The sequence below is a fragment of the Diadema antillarum genome, unplaced genomic scaffold (assembly GCF_040938485.1).
Source record: "Diadema antillarum isolate AM-2024a unplaced genomic scaffold, OU_Dant_1.0 seq00000085_RagTag, whole genome shotgun sequence".
NCBI lineage: Eukaryota > Metazoa > Echinodermata > Echinoidea > Diadematoida > Diadematidae > Diadema > Diadema antillarum.
In genome coordinates this window covers 1782586-1800696 of record NW_027271177.1, presented here as the reverse complement: position 1 = coordinate 1800696, position 18111 = coordinate 1782586, and the positions used below count along the sequence as shown (strand labels likewise).

Here is an 18111-nt window from a genome sequence, read left to right as displayed (position 1 = left end):
TATACATATATGTAAGATATTGTAATGCAAAATTTACATTTCACACAACATTTTCTCATGTAATCAGCTGCATCTAGGTTGTTTGTTTGGTTGTTTTTTGCAACCGTAGCTTCCATATATTTGTTAATCTTTGAAATCTGCATTACTTAAGGGTTGAATATTTCATCGACGACGAACTCCAACCTCTGTTATCAGAATCCACTATGTAGTCTGCTTCTGAATCGGAGATACTTCAGGTACACTTACCGCTGCGATGCGAAAATGTTAAAGGTTTAAATTTGAAGGACATCTATATCTATGCTCATACCATTCAAATCCAAAAAGGTCACCCCTCGAGTGGGGGAAAAAAGATAGAGTCCCGCTGCTCCTCTACATTTTGTTTTATGGGTAAGTATTTGGTTGGTAAATGTTTGTCCTGCAGTCCCAGCATTAAGATAATGGACGCCTTCTTTCATGACCTTACATGGACTTACTCAATGGTTCAGGCGCAATGGTCGAAAAACGTCTTTCAAAATGAAGGAAAATCCCTCGAAGCATCCTACGGGATTACGAAGCCCAAACTCATCGCTGACTTCCCATAAAATTCACCTATCTGCGAGAATGACCAAGAATTGCAACATGCCCTTTCCAATACGTCCAGGAAATCCCTTCTGTACAGACAACAAAAGATGGGTGTAAGAGTTTGCATATGACATCCCGTTGATCCAAACAAACTACTTTGAAGAAAACTTTCAAGGACAGTTCTTCTCAGATTGAGGTTGACATTTCCGCCGACAAAGCGCTATGCCCCTCATTACTTATTTCCAACCAGTGTATTGGTGAATCTCAGCACATTGTCGCCAATTCATGATTGTCCGTTTTGAGTTATACGAAACAAGTTTCTTGAAAAATATTTCTTTTTGCAGTAGTTTTGAATGTCTCATTTTGCTAGACGTTGGATAACACCCACTAGATGTTTGTCAAATGCGGATCCTTATTTTTCCCACCATTTTCTCATGATTGATGGTAAGTATCCCCATATGTAATGTGAATCTTCTTTCTTATTTGTTCAGACTCCTACCAGAGCTTGTTTGTCTGTGCCATTTCGTAATAAAACATTACTGTTCATTTTTTTCCCACGTCAACGAAAAGGCCATTGCCAAGAGCTATGGATATTCTGGAACCCAGAAATTCGAAGTTGATGGAAACACGATCTCGCATATTTCCCCGTCTCTCAGATTTCAAGTCGATGCTTAGGACGAGGAGTGTGGGATCGTTGTCATGACTACCGTTGGCGTTTTGGCGGGAAGAGGCTCCCATTTCACGGCAGCCGCGCAGAAAAGTATGTGCGACCTCGTCAGGGAAGATCAGAAGATAGGCTACGGTATCCTCCAAGGATGCTTGCCGAAGAAAACTACCCCTAGAGTGTTTGCCGATTATTTTATTAGAGGGCAGACCTTTGTTACATCCGGCGAGGTGCGACATTTGATACATGCTCTGCCTTCCCATCATGCATTTTGCCTTCGCCCATGCTATTCTCCTATTTGGCGCGAATGACGCCGTTGGACGTTAATGTTCAGGACGAATCAGAACAAGGTAATCAGTGTGGGAGAGACGCTACTCGACATGTACTAATCTACATCGAGGAATGGAGTAAGGAGCCTGTAAAGTGAACTTTTCAGTAATCTGTACTGAATAAAACATTACTAGTCGGGTTGCGTTTCAAAAGAAAAGAACGGAAAAAGAACGGCAAAACAAAAGTAAGAACCAAAAACAAACAGACAAACAAAACAGACATACACTGGAAACCGTACTAGAAAATGAACTGTACATCACACAATGATGGGTTCACATTAGTAAATCGCCAAGTTACGTGTGTGTCTGATGTTTGAATTCCAAGAGATCTATAGTCATTCACTATGACCCTTACGAAGAGTCCATTCCCTCTTTTGGAACTTTAATTCTTTGTACTTAGAGTTGTAGACCCCCTTTTGAAGATCTTGCTCCTAAACTTGTTTTCAATAGTTTACCAAGGAGGTTCAGGAGATGGAGGTCCAACAGGCTATAACCATTCAAACAGCTGAGCTGTCAGTTTTCTACGGATGCTCAAAAGAATTCCACAGGTGCATTTCGTGCATTTGATCTTGCCGTTTGATGCCGCCATCTGTTTGTGCAATCTGAATTTCTGTTCGCAAATCCCCTCGTCTTTACCATTATGTACCGCTCATCTTTAAAATACGGATAGCAAAAAAGTAATTACCATCACAAAAAAGTTCTTCCCAATAGAGTGGCGGATCACTATGCAATGAGACTCAAATCCATTGTCTTCCCATCTTTGGGGAAAGTCCACTTTGTTTGACACATTCTTCGATTATTTTTGAGTGGCGTCATTAAACATGATTATGATCAAAGGAAATAAGACTATTGTGACTTTATCTCTCGAATCTCCTTGGGTTCATAGAAGTTGCATTAAATTGCACCCGTGACTTTGAATATGCAAGGCACTGTCTAACTATATAACTGACAGAGTTGTATGATATTAAAATACGCAAACACACACACACACACACACACACACACAAACAGCATTAAAAATATTCAGAATCATGATCATAATGTTTTTATCAAGAAACCTTTTAAAAAATATCACCATCACGGTAGTGAAACATTCACTGTATGGTTTATATTATTTTGCACTGCCTCCTACAGTATGTAAACTATTGAGCACGGTCGAGTAGGTCAGTCGCAAAAGCCCGCGTCAATTTTCAACCCTAAATTTTCATAGCTTCATGTTTGCACAATGTCAGAGCAGCAGAGATTGTGGTGGCTTATAGAGTACCTTTAAAGTAGGCGCTTTCCTTGGATGCATTAGTGTGCTCCAAGTTGATTGCTACACAGAGTTAAAGACGCCACGAGTGCCCGATCAAGGATAAAGTCATCAGGGAGCCATGTTTAATGACTTGTATTCAAGCAGCGCAAGTCCCCGACCGGCGACGGCATCCCTTGCCCACGAAATCTGATAGATCCCGCGAAGAGCATATTCGGGACTTGTGAATATCCCGAAGGGAAAGGGTTAATTGATCAGAAGCGATAATCTGCCTTCCTCGCCCATTAACTTTCACCCGCTCTTGCTTCTCTATACGCTTGGCTAGACTTCAACGAGTTCGCGATCAATAGAAACGATGCCGTCCTTACTCCTTATATTGTACTGTAACTCCCATCATGTTGCCATAGAAGCGATATATGATTTTTTTTTTTTTTTTAGGATGGTGGTACGAAGACCATTGGGCCATCAGGTGTGAAATTATTATCTTTGCTCAATCAGCACATTCTACATACAAAAGAGAATGACACCGATCAGATAATTCTGCAAGTTCCTATCTGCAAATGGCATCTGTACGCGACAAACATTTATGACAAACTGTGTCCAGCTAGTCGCACCAGCTTGTGTAGAAAAAAAAAACAACAACAGCAACAGGAACTGCTGTGAGCAATTATGCAAATAGTTAATGATGTGTATGCTGAGGGTTAAAGGCATAATTTGCCTTTTGCAGATGAAACAAAAACCCGCGTGAGTGCTTCAAATAGTTTTTAAATGTGAGTTAGGGATAGAAACAACCAATGTAAAAATTTGAACCAGCATAATTGATGTTAAGTGTTGTTAAATATGCAAAATGTGAACAATAGTTATAATAAAAATGTTCCCAGACTAAACCGTCTACAGTTATGGTTTAATGAGAAAAATAGTGATATCTCATTCTATTTTAGGCTTTATAGCAAAAATCTTGTATGGTAGCATGTTTTGTGATACAACTGACCTACATCTACCCAGTATGCATCAAAAGTGATATCTTGAATATTTTTAAATCACTGCTCCCAAAGGTCAACAGGACCTTTAAGGTGACTTTTATGTCAACTAGAACTAGAAATACGAAACTTTGTGATTTCTGCGACATTTGGGAAATTTGGTGAAATCGAATACTACTCCGTGAAAAATCACATAGGGACATCATTTTCGCCCTTGGATTCATCGTGATTGTGTAAATATCCAGATTCGTCTAGTTTAACTGTCGCATAAACGTTCAATACGAATACGTCGGTAATTAAAATTTCATCGCCTGCGCTAATATACCATTGTTTTATCGTTAGTTATCCTATGCAATGTGTTTTCGTGAATTTGTGCTCTTCCATCCATGGGAGGTACATTGCAAAATATTTTGACGAATATGAATACGTTCCACAATTACATGATAAAGTTTATGAAATCGCTGATTCGTAATCTAATCTTATGTATAAGATTGTGCAAGAATGTTTGAAATGTTGTACACAACATGATCTCAACTATTTAAGTTTACACCTCGTGGTTGATACGCCCCCCCCCCCACACACACACACGCACTCACTCTCTTTCCTCCCCCCCCCCTCTCTCTCTCTCTCTCTTAGCCTTTTCTTTTTCTCCTTTTCTCCCCCTTTTAGAGATGCAGAGTTTATAATGGCCTTTCTAAAGGAGAGCGATCTTACGACAAACAAATAAATTGTAAAAATATTCTTCGGATCATTTTTCTACAATCTGCCGATGATGCTCATTTGGACCTTCCCTAATGACAAACCCTGTCATTGCGCAGCTCTTGTAATTGCCTGATAATCGCCGTCATATTTGAAATATCCCTTGTGATTCCAACACGCATTAACCTTTCCATCGTCATAGAAGAGGAGAGGGAAATAAAAGAAAAACAAGACAGCAGAACGAATCTGGCTTCTTCTGGAAAGCCAATTAGGCAAGGTCAGTTTAACCCCTCAACTGTCTTTCAAATGCTGATAGCTTCGGGTGTACAATCTGTATATTCGTATACCGTCAAGGTTATCCAACACAACCCATGAATTTTGAATACCGTACTCAAGGCTTCTCTGCAATTTAGAGAAGGACTTTACTCAGCTTTAGATAACTGGCAAAGAATTGGTAGAGTCGTGGGCATATCATCTGTTTTAGAAAAAAAAACATAACATAATTATTACCAAGACCCAGGAGTTCTATATTACAAAAAAAAAAAAATCATTAATATTTCTTTACAACAAAATGTCATAACCTAGGTACTCAGAGAATACCATTCTATCGTCTTGAACTATTGATCACTGAAATCGGAAAAGAAGAGGGCCAATCTTGAAAAAAAAAAAGATGCAACATGTAAAACTGAAGAAGATTTTCTTAACTTATCTGTGTTGTAATTCCTCATACACTTGATATGAAGCACGACCAAGAGTAAGGAATGACGGATTTAATTTAGAAAGTATTTTAACAGTAATCGCATGGATTTTGACATATTTCTAGGAATAGCTGCTTACGGTACCGCGTTTCCTTTAAGAGAAGTCCACTCCATTACCTTACTCTCTTGTCGTCCAGCTCCGCCAGCAAGCCTTGGGCCTCTTTCTTCCTCTCCATTCCTTTCTCTTCTCTTTCTATCTCTGCCACTTGTCTATATTTCATCTTCAAGTTTTCTATCCATCTCTCTCACACACAAACACAGACGCACACACAAAACAAACAAACAAAAAGGCCAACTGGTTCTACGTCGGGCCTGTTGAATGATTTTTAAAGTCGCCAAGCAGTAGTAACTTGCGTTGACGACCAAGTTCACCACATTCCGTCGTATACAAGCGGAAACTCCCCGTGAAAGTCGGTACTCGATATGATCCAACCTCATCGTCACATTTCAGCCATTTTGCCTGCTATGCACTCCCATTAACCCCCTGCTTGATATTCGGCGGCTGTTCACTAACTGTCGCCGTTTTGGTTCCATGACCTCAACCACAAGACCCGATCCTCTTTAAAGAACTAGTCTTTTGAAGCAGCCGGCGCCACCGATTAGATTGACAAAACGAGCCCTCTTTAACTTCCCCCGTTGTCAATGGCTGTGTTACTTTAATGGAATCTACTTTATTAAAGCAAGAAAAATACACATTTTGTGTGCATTTACCGAATAATTTCTAATTACTCACATAGTCAAACAAATATACTTTGTACACATTATCATACAAACAAATTTGAAAACAGCTCACGCTCATAATGACGAAGTAAATATTCGATGGTATTATTTAAAAAAAACGCTCTCCTTCGTCATCATCATCAGTCTCGTCCTCCTTCTGGTTTGCTGCAGCTGCAAGCTTTGTCTAGATACACTGTGATTTCTGTCGTAGGAATCTGTTGACGTTGAAGCTTTCATTACGATCCATTGACCTACTTCTTCTTCTTGAGAGTGTTTTATGTTCTGACATCTCCGTCGATAAAGTGTAACCTTGTGACAAGGGTTAGGTCAGTAAATATGACGTGAGTGGTTTTCAGATGTGGTCGTGACAGGCAACCAGTATGCCCTGTTGAGTGGCGAGTTAAAATGTGACATTATATAGTTGAACTGATTTAGCGCGCGGTACAGAACTCTATTATTTACGACTACGCAAGCGAAGACTCCGTCAACTCGGGACCGTTGCGCCTTTAACTCTCGGGGGTGCACTGCGCGCTTGTTTGTAAATGTCAGGCAGTGCACATCACGACTAATAAGCGGCGTTGACGGAGAGCGAATCCAATAAACGTTTCTTGCACAGCTCGTCAAAAATGCCTCCTCTTTCGGCAAAGAAACAAATATTGCCTCCCAAAACGAGGTTCTAGGGGAAGTTTAAAGTAGCCCTGTGTGCCCAGGGCTCAGATTTTATGTGAAAAAGAACGGTGAAAGATTGCAAGTGTAAAGTGTGATGACGAGAGAGAAAGCAGACGGACAGACAGATAGGCAGACAGTCAGCAAGACAGACTGATAGGCAAGTGAATTAGCGGAGAAGTAAGAGAAGGAAACCCACAAATACCCAAATGCATACACACAATACCACTCAAGGCGAATACCAATACCACTTACTACGGATTTATTCACTTCGACGACAATCGAATTCAGTCAAAATTTACCATTCCTAATATGCTGTACTTTGATTTGAAAAAAGAAAACGGGATTATTCTAACTGACATGGCAAGTTAGATACTTGCTCGGAAAGCATTTTATAGTCTGCATTATGTCTGATTTGGCAGAATATTGAGCTCTTTCTCACAATAACTTTAACTCCTGACTACATGGAGAACCCATTCCCCCTTCCAAAAAAAAAGAAATAGATAAATAAAAGCTCAATCAAACATTTTATGCAAATGTTCTGCAGAAGGAACACAACGCCTATACGTCATAATCAATTGATGTGAGTCGGTAACACCGTCACGCTCACCAGAGCATCAAAAAGGAAAAGCAATGCCATTTTACGCCCATATCACCATGCCTACATCCGAATGATTTCATCTCCATGGCAATATTCATCACCAACACTTGCACACTACACTTTGATCATGTTAAAGCAGAAACACGTGTCAACCGCCTCTGCATTGCACGGAAATACGTTTCATCTTACTTCAATAACGGAAGCGATACTGAACCTATACCGAATCATCGTCAGCTACAATTTTTGCCATCAGCTTTATTGAAAAATAACCAAGTAAGAGTATATGAAAATGTCTTTAGCAAAATATCTACCTCTTCTCTATCTAAGGTCAACAACTATTCAGCAAGAGTGAGGAATTGAGACAGAGACAAAAAGCTTAATATTGTCATTATATTTCTCTCTCTCTTTCCCATCCGTATTGTCACCATTTCCGTACAGTCTCGTGGTTAAAATTATGATAATGTCACTTTCGGCATAATAGTGTTCAGCAATATGGAAGTGGATTGTCATTCGATTTCTTTACTACCACACTTCAGGGTCATGGAACGTTCTTCATATTTCCTAAAAGACATTCATTTCCAACAGAATGCTGATGCAGTAATGACGTCATGTCGCCAACCAAGCAATAATGCCCTATTGTGTCATCATAGTGATAATGATCTATTCAATTCCGATCAGTTTCAAACCTTGAAACATGGAATTCCCGTTTTATAGAAAATGTATGACTTTTTTTTTCTAATGACGTAGGCTTACCATGGGAGTTATTGCAACTTAACAATTACCGATATTCTGGTTATAGGAGACCTTTAAAGGGATATTCCAGACGCTTTTCATAATTTCACATCATGTAGTACATAAATCGACAACTCCCTGTATAGATTTGTGGAATTTATTGTGGTTCTTGAGCAGAGAAACAATTCTTTGAAAAACCAAACAAATTACACTGAACAAGGATGATGACATAGAAGGTTCACATATTTCAGAAATGAGAGCAGTGTAATTCCATAACAATACCGCTTGCTTGCGAGTTCATCTGTCTACAATCTATGCATGCCTTCTTCTTTTGTTCTGCTTTGAGCCCCAACTTATGCATTCTTATGGTGACTCTGCCATGTCATCATCCTTGTTCATTGCAATTTGTTCTATTTTTTTTTTGAAAATACTCTTTTTCTTCATCCCAATTATCACAAATTCTGAAACTCTGTCCTCAGTATAACTAATTTATAGTTGTACAAATGTAAAAATCTGAGAATCACCCGGAGGTCTCCTTTAAAGACACACCTTTAGGTTCTTTCTTCTTTTCTGTTTTTTAATAGTTCCTTATTAAGTTCACTCGAAAGGAAATTCATTTCCGGGGATAACTAGGAAACATCTACAACAAAAACAACTCCACCGTTTTTTCATAGAGTGAAATGATTTCGGCTACAATGACTCTATTGTCATACATTAAAGCTAAATACCTGACATTTAAAAGACGGTATCGACACCAACAAAGACAATATCCATCCGTCGTACATTAATGTCAGAATTAGAATGGGCTTGTCGTAGGTGGCAAACGCACTCACACATGCAAGCCAATAGACATTAACGCACCAACACATGTACACACAACTATTCATGTGCATGCAACCCCTTAATTTATTTGCTAGAGTGTTTTTTTTTTTCTTAACAATTCGTTCATATCTCATCTCTACTCGGATCTTTGCCAGTGTACGTCTGACCAGGGGAGGTAATTCTCTTCCCCCTTCCCCCTTGTCTGTCCCTCCCGAGAGATGACAATTATCTGCCCTCACAATATGACTCAGCTGTGAAAATATAATCACGACTGTTATGTAGGTAATTGTATCAGGTAAGAGCGTGTAAGTGACCGTACATAATTATCTCTTAATGGTAGTTATATCTGATGCACATAATTATGTTGCTTCAAATATATTCTTTCTAAGTCTTTTCTATCATAACAGTTAATTTAATCGTGCGTATGAAACCATATGGATGTTTTTGTATACTTATGTTTAATCATACCCCATGAACGACTATGCCCATATTAATAACAGAAATACAGATACATAGACAGACACGAGAGATAGATATATAGATAAGGAGATAGATAGATATGTAGATAAACAGGCAAAATGAATGAATTCTAAAAAGGTGTTTTTTTTTAAAGATGTGCATGTTTGCGTCTTGTACGTGTGCTCTGAACTGTCCCTACTAAAGTACATGGATATCTTAGATGCCATGCAGTATCTGTCAACAGCATCATGTTGTATGGACTGTTATCCAGATTGTGTTGGATTCGCCTGAGAGAGATTTTCACAATACTCTCTATCCATGCTCTCTCTCTTTCTCTTTCTCTCTCTCTTTCTCTCTCTCCATCCCTCTATCTTTGCCCCTTTCTCTCTCTCTCTCTCTCTCTCTCTCTCTCTTCCTCCTACTGTCATGTGACTTTCTTCACTGTTTTCCATCCTTGTCTCAGGGAGGGGGGGGGGGGGGGGGGGTCCCATGCACTTACTCAGGGCGACTCATTTTGGTTTCTCAACACAATACCCCACAGCGTATTTCCCTCATCCCACGTGGATTATGTAAATCCGCTAGTACCTTTAGCATCAGCCTTTAAAATAAATATGAATCAGGAAGCACGTATCTTTGTGTTACCGATGTTCCATCCAGGATTTTTCTCTTTCTTTTTCAACCGAGCCTGAGTACGAATTAAAATAAAATGAAATAAAAACTGTTTCCTTGTTCATTTCACTATAACTATGAAGTTAAAAGCATTATACATCTACCATTTACAGATAAAACAAAAACCCACATTTAGTGCTTCAAAATAGTTCTAAATTGTGAGTTAGGGATAGATATAACCAATGTAAAAATTTGAATCAGTACACTTTAATGTTAGGTGTTGTTAAATAAACAAAATGTGAACAATGATTATAATAAAAATGTTTCTGGACTAAACCGGCTACAGTTATGGTTTAGTGAGAAAAATAGTGATAACTCCTTGTATCTTAGGCTTTATTGTGACTCTCTTACATGGTAGGATGTTTTGTGATACAACTGACCTACACATATGCATCAAAAGTGATAACTTGAACAATTTTAAAATCACTGTTCCCAATGGTAAACAGTACCTTTAACGGAGAAAACAGTTGTGTATCAATTCTCTGTTTATTACTACTTCCATTGTAGAAACAAATGCCTGCAAAAAATTAATTGCTGTTTTATGCATAATGTTCGAATAAATATAAACCAATCCGTCAAGAAAAAAAATACGGATACCAGACAGAAAAAAAAAAGGTTATTTCGCTTAGGCGAGCAAATGTAATGCGCTTGCTCTGAGTTGTTTTTATCGCACTGATTTGCATAATTGGCTGACTCCTGGAATGGATGTAGATACCGCTAGCTAAACTCAAACTGTCTTTGGCGAGAGAGGGTAAACTGTACACAAAATTTGCTATTTTTAGATAGCCGTAAATGAAGTTGAACTCCGTATACCGAATCGATTCTATTAAAGTTTACTGACCTCTTATCCAATGTGTCATTTTTCCAAAGTGGCCTACTGTATTTGGTTTAATACGTGACGTGGAGGGTGTTGGTTTTTGTTTTTTGCTTTTCGTCATCCTGTTGCGCTCTTGGCGACGCGTTAAATTTACCTCCACTTCTACCCGCGACCAGCCGGCCACTGTTTTGATAAGACCAAGGCAATCAAACCTGGTTCCCTGTGATGGATTCTTCACAACAGGTGAACTCGAATCCATCCCAGCGTGCGGCGGCGGGACCGCTCCGCTGCTGTCTGTGCGCACGGGGCGGAATACCTGAGCGATGGATGGCAAGGCCAGATGAACAGTGGCAAGTTTATGCGCCGGCCCAGCTCTGTAGCGGCACAGATCGAAGGCGGAAGAACGATTTTCTGTCAGCTCGACCTATATACATTACACCCTCTTTTCAACGGACGTCAAACATGCAACACGCGCTGGTAGGACTGGAATTTACAGCACATGAGAAGATAGTTAAGGATCAGGGGCAGCGGGAGAGAGATAGAGAGAGAGAAAGAAAGAAAGAGACAGAGGGAGAGAGCGGTAGGGAGTGGGAGAGAGAAAGATAAACTTGGCACATGTGGATCACCGCTTTGATCTACTTCAGATGTGAAGTCACTGTTTAACATGTGTCAGCGTGAGTGGTGTAGCGTGATGCCCTGACGCAGATGTTTACATCCAAGTTTCGACCTGTGCTACAATGCCCTGGATGATCACTCATTAATTATTAGTAAAGATGACGGAGCACCACTTTCCGCTTACCGCTCATAGGCCCTCTCCTTCTCCAGCTCCCCGTATCTCTTCCTCTTTCTCCCTGTCGCTGTCGTTCTATCTCTTTGTCCAGTTCCCACTGATTCAACGCCCACTCAACATTCACAGGAAAATTCTTTTCTCTAACTATTCTTTCCTCTTTGATCTTCTAGCACAATTTCAATATGATTTGATGTGCTTTCATGGTTTCTGTTATATCATCGTCAAGCTAAGCTGGGAGCGCGCTTCTTATGAGCGACTGCAATCAAGACTTCTTCGCGCAAGAGAAAATGCGTTGTAACAAGCTTGCGATACCTCGCACATATAAAAAGGGTTACAACGTCAGCAATGTCTGAAGAACATACATGGGACTGGCCATTCCACTCCGTCTTTCATTCATCTTATTCTCGTCTTCTTCCTTCACTCACTCATTCTCTCTATCTCGTTTCACATACACAAACACATACACACAGACACACACACACACACAAACACACACACTAACTATAGGCCTACAAGATCTTTATGCATGTCACGTGTATGTGTTTATGTTTGTGTTGTGTGTGTGCGTGCGTGCGTGTGTGTGTGCGTCTTGTATATGTATAGAGAGAGAAGTAGAAAGACATGTTGATAGATAGATAGATAGATAGATAGATAGATAGATATCATGTTACTGGTTTTCCTATCTGCTTGCGTTTATCAAAGCTTCCGGGTTCATTCTTTGTTTTTTGTTTCATGTCCCGGCTACTTGCACAACGCTCTTTTTTGTCTGTCAAAAGTCGTGTCCATTTCCACATGTTATGAGGATCATTTCCTGTTCGCTTTTTAATAGCATATCAAAGTTTCGTGGAGCGGGATGCAGAGATAGATGAATGTCTCAAAAAGTGCAGCGAGCTTGTTTTGATCGTTTTAGATAGAGGTGACTTCCGGACCTCTGACGAGTTTAAATGTCATTGCCCGGATACGGAAAGTCTCGGAGTACCACCAAGACAGGTTAGCACAAAAAACAAGGCCGTTTATCTCTGCTCTCTCTCTCTCTCTCTCTCTCTCTCTCTTTTCTTCTTATTCTCGTCCTTTCTGTTTGTTTGTTTGTTTGTCTGTCTTTTCTGTCTGTCTTTCTTTATTTCTTTCTCTCTTTCCTTTCCAATTTTCTCTGGATCAATTCTCAATTCATGAACTCAGCTTCTGTTCTGTTGCACTTACTGCAGAAAACGAAAGTCCCTTACAAACATGTCCACAACAAAATATATGTATTTCCGGGTTTGGTTTTTTTTTTGTTATTTTTTTTTTCCTGCGTATGCTGTTTTCCGTCAGAATGCATTTGCAGCTGGTTCCCCACGGTAATTTCGGTCATCTTGCCTGTGCGCTAATGGAAGAGAATCATCCATTTTTATAAAATTGGAAGACGTATTGTCTGTCACTTGATACGGACAAGGACTGATTCCCTGGTGTATTGTATTGTACGAGCAGTCACGTGCTTGCAAATCACTCAACGTAGCAAGCTGCATCCGGAATGGATTGACGATGAAATTTTATTTTCGAATTGAATTTCTTCAATATCATTAATCCATCCATCACAAATTGTTGTTTTTCTTGTCTTGTATTGTCATCTCTCAAAAACAAAAACAAACCAAAAAAAAGCGTATCATTGTAATATCGAATGTACTTACCCGTGAGTGTAATGACCTGGTAACTGTTCCTAGGTTTCTTCTTTCTTAGGTCGTGGCTAGCGATCAATCCGGGAAAACTGTATAGCAAAATCAAAAGGAATGGAATTATTTGCTAAGGCATACATCAGTACAGGAAACCTTCTGATAGTAGTCATAGCGGTGCTAGACCCAAGTTCTACATGTAGATACCATAAGATTGAGGACCAAACTTTGATTTAAACCTGAGAGGCACCCCAATTCCCTGTTTAAACAGTGCTTTAAAAGAGGTGATGTAACGATTGCGTCTTGTTAGTGCAGAGGAGTTGATTCCTACATTGTCTAATTCCATCTGTTGTTGTGGAAATTTCACAATATGTTCTGACTAACTTTGATAAAAAGAGAGAGAAAAAAATACCAGAAGAGGATTCAAATCGAATTAAAGTGAATAAAAAAATTAATGTACTGTAACCGATATGTATAGTATCAGTCGCAACTATCAAGACTATAAACGCAAAATAGAAGAGGCTATATCATCGTCATCTCCTAAATTTTCAATGGTTTTGGATACTAAAATGTTGTTTAAATCATCTCAGTGGCCGGGCGATGATGTACTTCAAGACGATAGTAGTTTGATGCATATAGGCTGTATCTTCTATTGTATCCTGTTACACCTTATCATCTTCTTTCATATTTTTTACTTGGTATTACAATCCGATTTGGTCTAAACATTTTTAGTCGTTTCACGACTGCCGATAATTCTGGGCTTACACTTAAATGAGCTTGTTGTGTATAATTATCATAGGTCCCATCATATTTCTCTAATACGTTACCACCCTAATCATAATTTCTACATTGAACAGATGGTGTTTTGATTATAAAACTGTACTATGTATTTGTTTTTGTCTGTTTATGCTTGAAAAAGTTCTGTAATTTTTGCTTATACTTTTTACAATTTAATCCATTGTGAGAAATGTGAAAATGAATTGAACTGAAATTGATTTGAATTATTCTTGTTGCTTTCCAGTCAAGTGGAATTGAATTACGAATTATGTGCAGATCGAGAGGAAAATTACGAGGTATATCATAATTTGTCAGAAAGTAACGGGTATGATTTTTGCTTGGGAAGACAAAAAATGTCTTAGTTTTATTCTAGGTCTAAAATTGAGGAAAGCTGCAGTATTCTCTTCTGTTTTACTGCTTATCAAAGCCGAGTTTTGTGAAATTTTACGGTGAAAAGTCTCAGACTTTTAAGACAATAAAGTACAGTGTACATTACACACTCTCTGTAGGGGTTATTATCTGAGAAAATATCTACACTGAGTAGACAATGAAATTGTCAACTGATCAAATAAAAAGAACCTACGAATAATATTTCCCATTATTTGAAAGATTCTAAATTGTATCTTTTTTAATCATCGTATATACTTGTGCAACTATGTAACATGGAATTCATAAAACTCTTTCTTCTTTAATTGAAATTCTAGATACAATAAGTTATTATCTCGTGGTTAGTGTGCTGATATCATAAGAAACAAGAAGGTGTTAGTATTTTTTCCCAATATATCTTCGTATAATTTATATCAAGACGTTTGACCTGAAGCGACAGGATTTGGGTAATTTCGATCTTTTAGTATGAAGCATCGAAAGAACACCTACGTACAAAAACAACCCACACTCTTAGAGATTCATGTATCGCATTCTCTTACCAATTTGAATTTTGTACAATTTTACCTACTGAGATCGTCACATCTACGGTATATTCATTGTTGACACGCTACCTTAAACCAATGCACGATTGACTGCTACCCACGCAGGTTATGCAGTTTCAAGTTAATTTTTCTGCATGTCTTAATCTTTCCTTAGAGACGGGCAAATCGACATTAATCAGGAAGGGACGATCTTATCCCATAAAGTAAAGGATCAACTGTGGGTCATTCAAATGTGCATGTACGTTATAACCATGCAGCCAGCCAGCTCTGAGATTTAAGACTAATGTGAAATGGAGCCAGTGATATTATGTAAACAGCCTGAGGCATTTCCTGTCCCACCCACGCGTGTTTTGTAAATTTTGATTCGGAATGTCATAAAAGCTCTTTCTAGCAAAAGTGCGAACTACACACGTGAATTGTAGTTTAATTCGTTAAATATATGCGATTCCTTCACGTGTAGAACTACACACTGCTTGTTTTGTAAGGGCAAGATATTATGTGCAATTTTATATTCGAAGATGGCTATCTTAAAGGGATGGTATAGTTTTGGTTGAGATGGGGATTCATGTTTTAACTTTTTGAAATTTGAAAAAGCCCAAGAGGAATTCAAAAGTTTATTTGGTGAAAATCGGTTTTGAAATGGCTGAACAATTTCAAAACCGACTTTCATCAAATAAGTTTTGAATTCCTCCTAGAAATGTATGCCCCTTTACTATTTCATATAATTGATTTCTAATTATCTCTGAAAAAGTGACAATCTGAATCCCCATTTCAACCAGAACTATACCATCCCTTTAATGTACGTCTGAAACGTAACATCAAACTGAACGAGGACCCCCTATAACAATCAGTTCTTTGTATAGCTATTGCTGACAGGGTAATCCTTCCCGTGAGGGGAGAGTAAAAATGATAACAAAATTAATTAATTTAGAATAATTTCGTTAATATTTCAGTTGCTTTTCAGAAAGAGTTAAGTTGGAGACGATTAATAGGCAAATATCATATGCTTGAAAAATGAAGAATCTGATTTAATCTGATCAATCCAACAGTAAATCTAAATCTTTTCGTTATTTTCTTTTCCTTGTTGTATGGACAATTACTTGCACTACTGACGCTTGAGCTACATCTAGAAACTATAGCATCTTATGAGGCCGTAACTTGAAGAATCCTTTTTTTAATAGCGAAGTGCTCTAAAAAGAATCGATCCAACTTATTCTTCTTAAATAATCACTATAGCTAAGAGAACACTGAGAATGAGGTCGTTTTGTTTGTCTTTTCTTTTCTTGCTCTCTCTCTCGCACTCTTTCTGGTTCTTTTCTCTAGGCATGCAAGGAGGATTAATCTACGCAACTATGTCAATGATTTTTGGCATAAAAACATGGAAAAGTCTTGTCCGACGAAGGTAAACCTTCGTGTATTTCAAGCTTGAAATGAGAAATAACAGAAAAATACCCAACGTGATTATTCAGGTTATTTCAACAATATAGCAAAAAAGACAAAAAAAAAAAAACAAACAAACGCGGAGGCGTTTAATACCGAAATAACGTTAGCTGTCCTTTCGTAATGTCATGTTAATCTCTGATTTCTCTAAAACGACAGGGTTATAAGACTGAACCTCACTTGCCACCAATTAATTGTATCTTCCTGATCTATTTCTCGCTCAGCCGATTTGCAGTCTCAAATGTCATCTTCAGCGACCTCCCAAATCTGCCGCAAGCTTTGACGAGTTTAACTTGCTGCAAAATGTGCACGCAAGTGTGATGGCGAAGACTCGTCCATTTTCCTTATTATCGTTAAATGCTAAAGCGGAAGAATCTCCCTATCCACAACCCAGCGTTTTGAAGTGTAATGCGAATCGCTTCTTTGACGGCCACTACGGTGCCAAAGTTGGGGCAGAACACCAAGCTAAAACCTATTGCCTTTACTTTCCGTTAAAAAATCCAGTTCTAGCTATTTAGCGCCTTTTACATTCTATTCATCAGATAATATGGGAAACAAAAGGTATGTGAACATAACCTTACATGTTGAGAGGGGAAAATGAGTGGTGATTTTAGAACATATTTGGAAGTAGGGGCCTACCCATCCAGAAAAAGCTGCAGATACGCAATCGAATCTACTCCAAAGAAAGTATTCCATATAAACGAATGATCTCTTCCCTCTGCGTTATCTATATGTTTTGGAGGGATAACGAATAATAAAGAGCAGAAAAAATATTGCCGAGCCAGATGCCAAAATGTCTCGAAATGGAACCAGCGGGAATTATTCCTTCATCGTGGCGACGCTGCGGAAGAAAGAAAAATAAGAGCAGCGGGGCAACAGCGAGAGAAGGGCTCGCTCGGCACACGTCATATCTTCTTGAAGAAAAACAGAGATGGCACGGAAGAGCAGAGAAAGGAAGACATCTCAACACTGATTAACCCCGATCTCTCTAGATTACTGGAACCCTTTCTCCCGTCTTCCTCTCTCCACCACCACCCCCCCCCCCCCGCCCCGCTCCTTTTCTTCCCCTTTCTCACTTGCTCCCTGCCTCCCACTTTCTACGATGAACTTCTTTATTCCTAGATTTTTTTTTGTCTCAAGGAAATAATGGTAATTATGTCTTTTCACCATGTCTTGCTCTTACTCTATAATTATGTACCATTATGTACAACTCTCATGGTCCCCATAACTTACAAAATATCTACAGTACTTTTGTCTTCTGTAGTTTTTGGAACATTGCTCCCTCCCTCTCCATATATTATATATATATATATATATATATATATATATATATATATATATGTGTGTGTGTGTGTGTGTGTGTGTGTGTGTGTGTGTGTGTGTGTGTGTGACACATTACGCACGCGCAATTTGAAACTTTATCAACCCAGTAACCATTAACGTAGCTAAAACTTTATCTTTAGAGATGTATTGATACTTCATTTTCAGTACGAAATCTACTCTCAGTCTGTTGCAATCACTTTGAATTAAACAAAAGTCCTTAAAGAGAAAGCAAAGGGATCAGTGACATCTTAAAACAATTTAACAAGATGATACAAAACTTCGCCTCATCTGCCTGTCCGTAAGCATAATACTGCTTCAAAGGGATACACACAAAAAGTTGGCCTTGGTCATGTGTTTTGACGTCACTTTCTGAGTTACTGCAATTAACGTTCCATTTTTATTTGCATGAAAATTTAGCTGAGTCTGATATGTGACTCGCGTAAGAACAAACGTGCAAGGTGAAGTCGCGAGTAG

The 18111-nt window shown here is 38.7% G+C and overlaps 1 protein-coding gene across 1 annotated transcript in view; it reads right to left on the bottom strand.

The window, feature by feature from the left end:
• Window positions 1-18111, bottom strand: part of LOC139726495 (uncharacterized) — a 99681-nt gene that overhangs the window by 40553 nt on the left and 41017 nt on the right. The window contains exon 2 of the mRNA XM_071637448.1: window positions 13187-13263. The gene's annotated coding sequence lies outside the window, so the exon portion shown is untranslated. The remainder of the gene's footprint in view (window positions 1-13186; window positions 13264-18111) is intronic.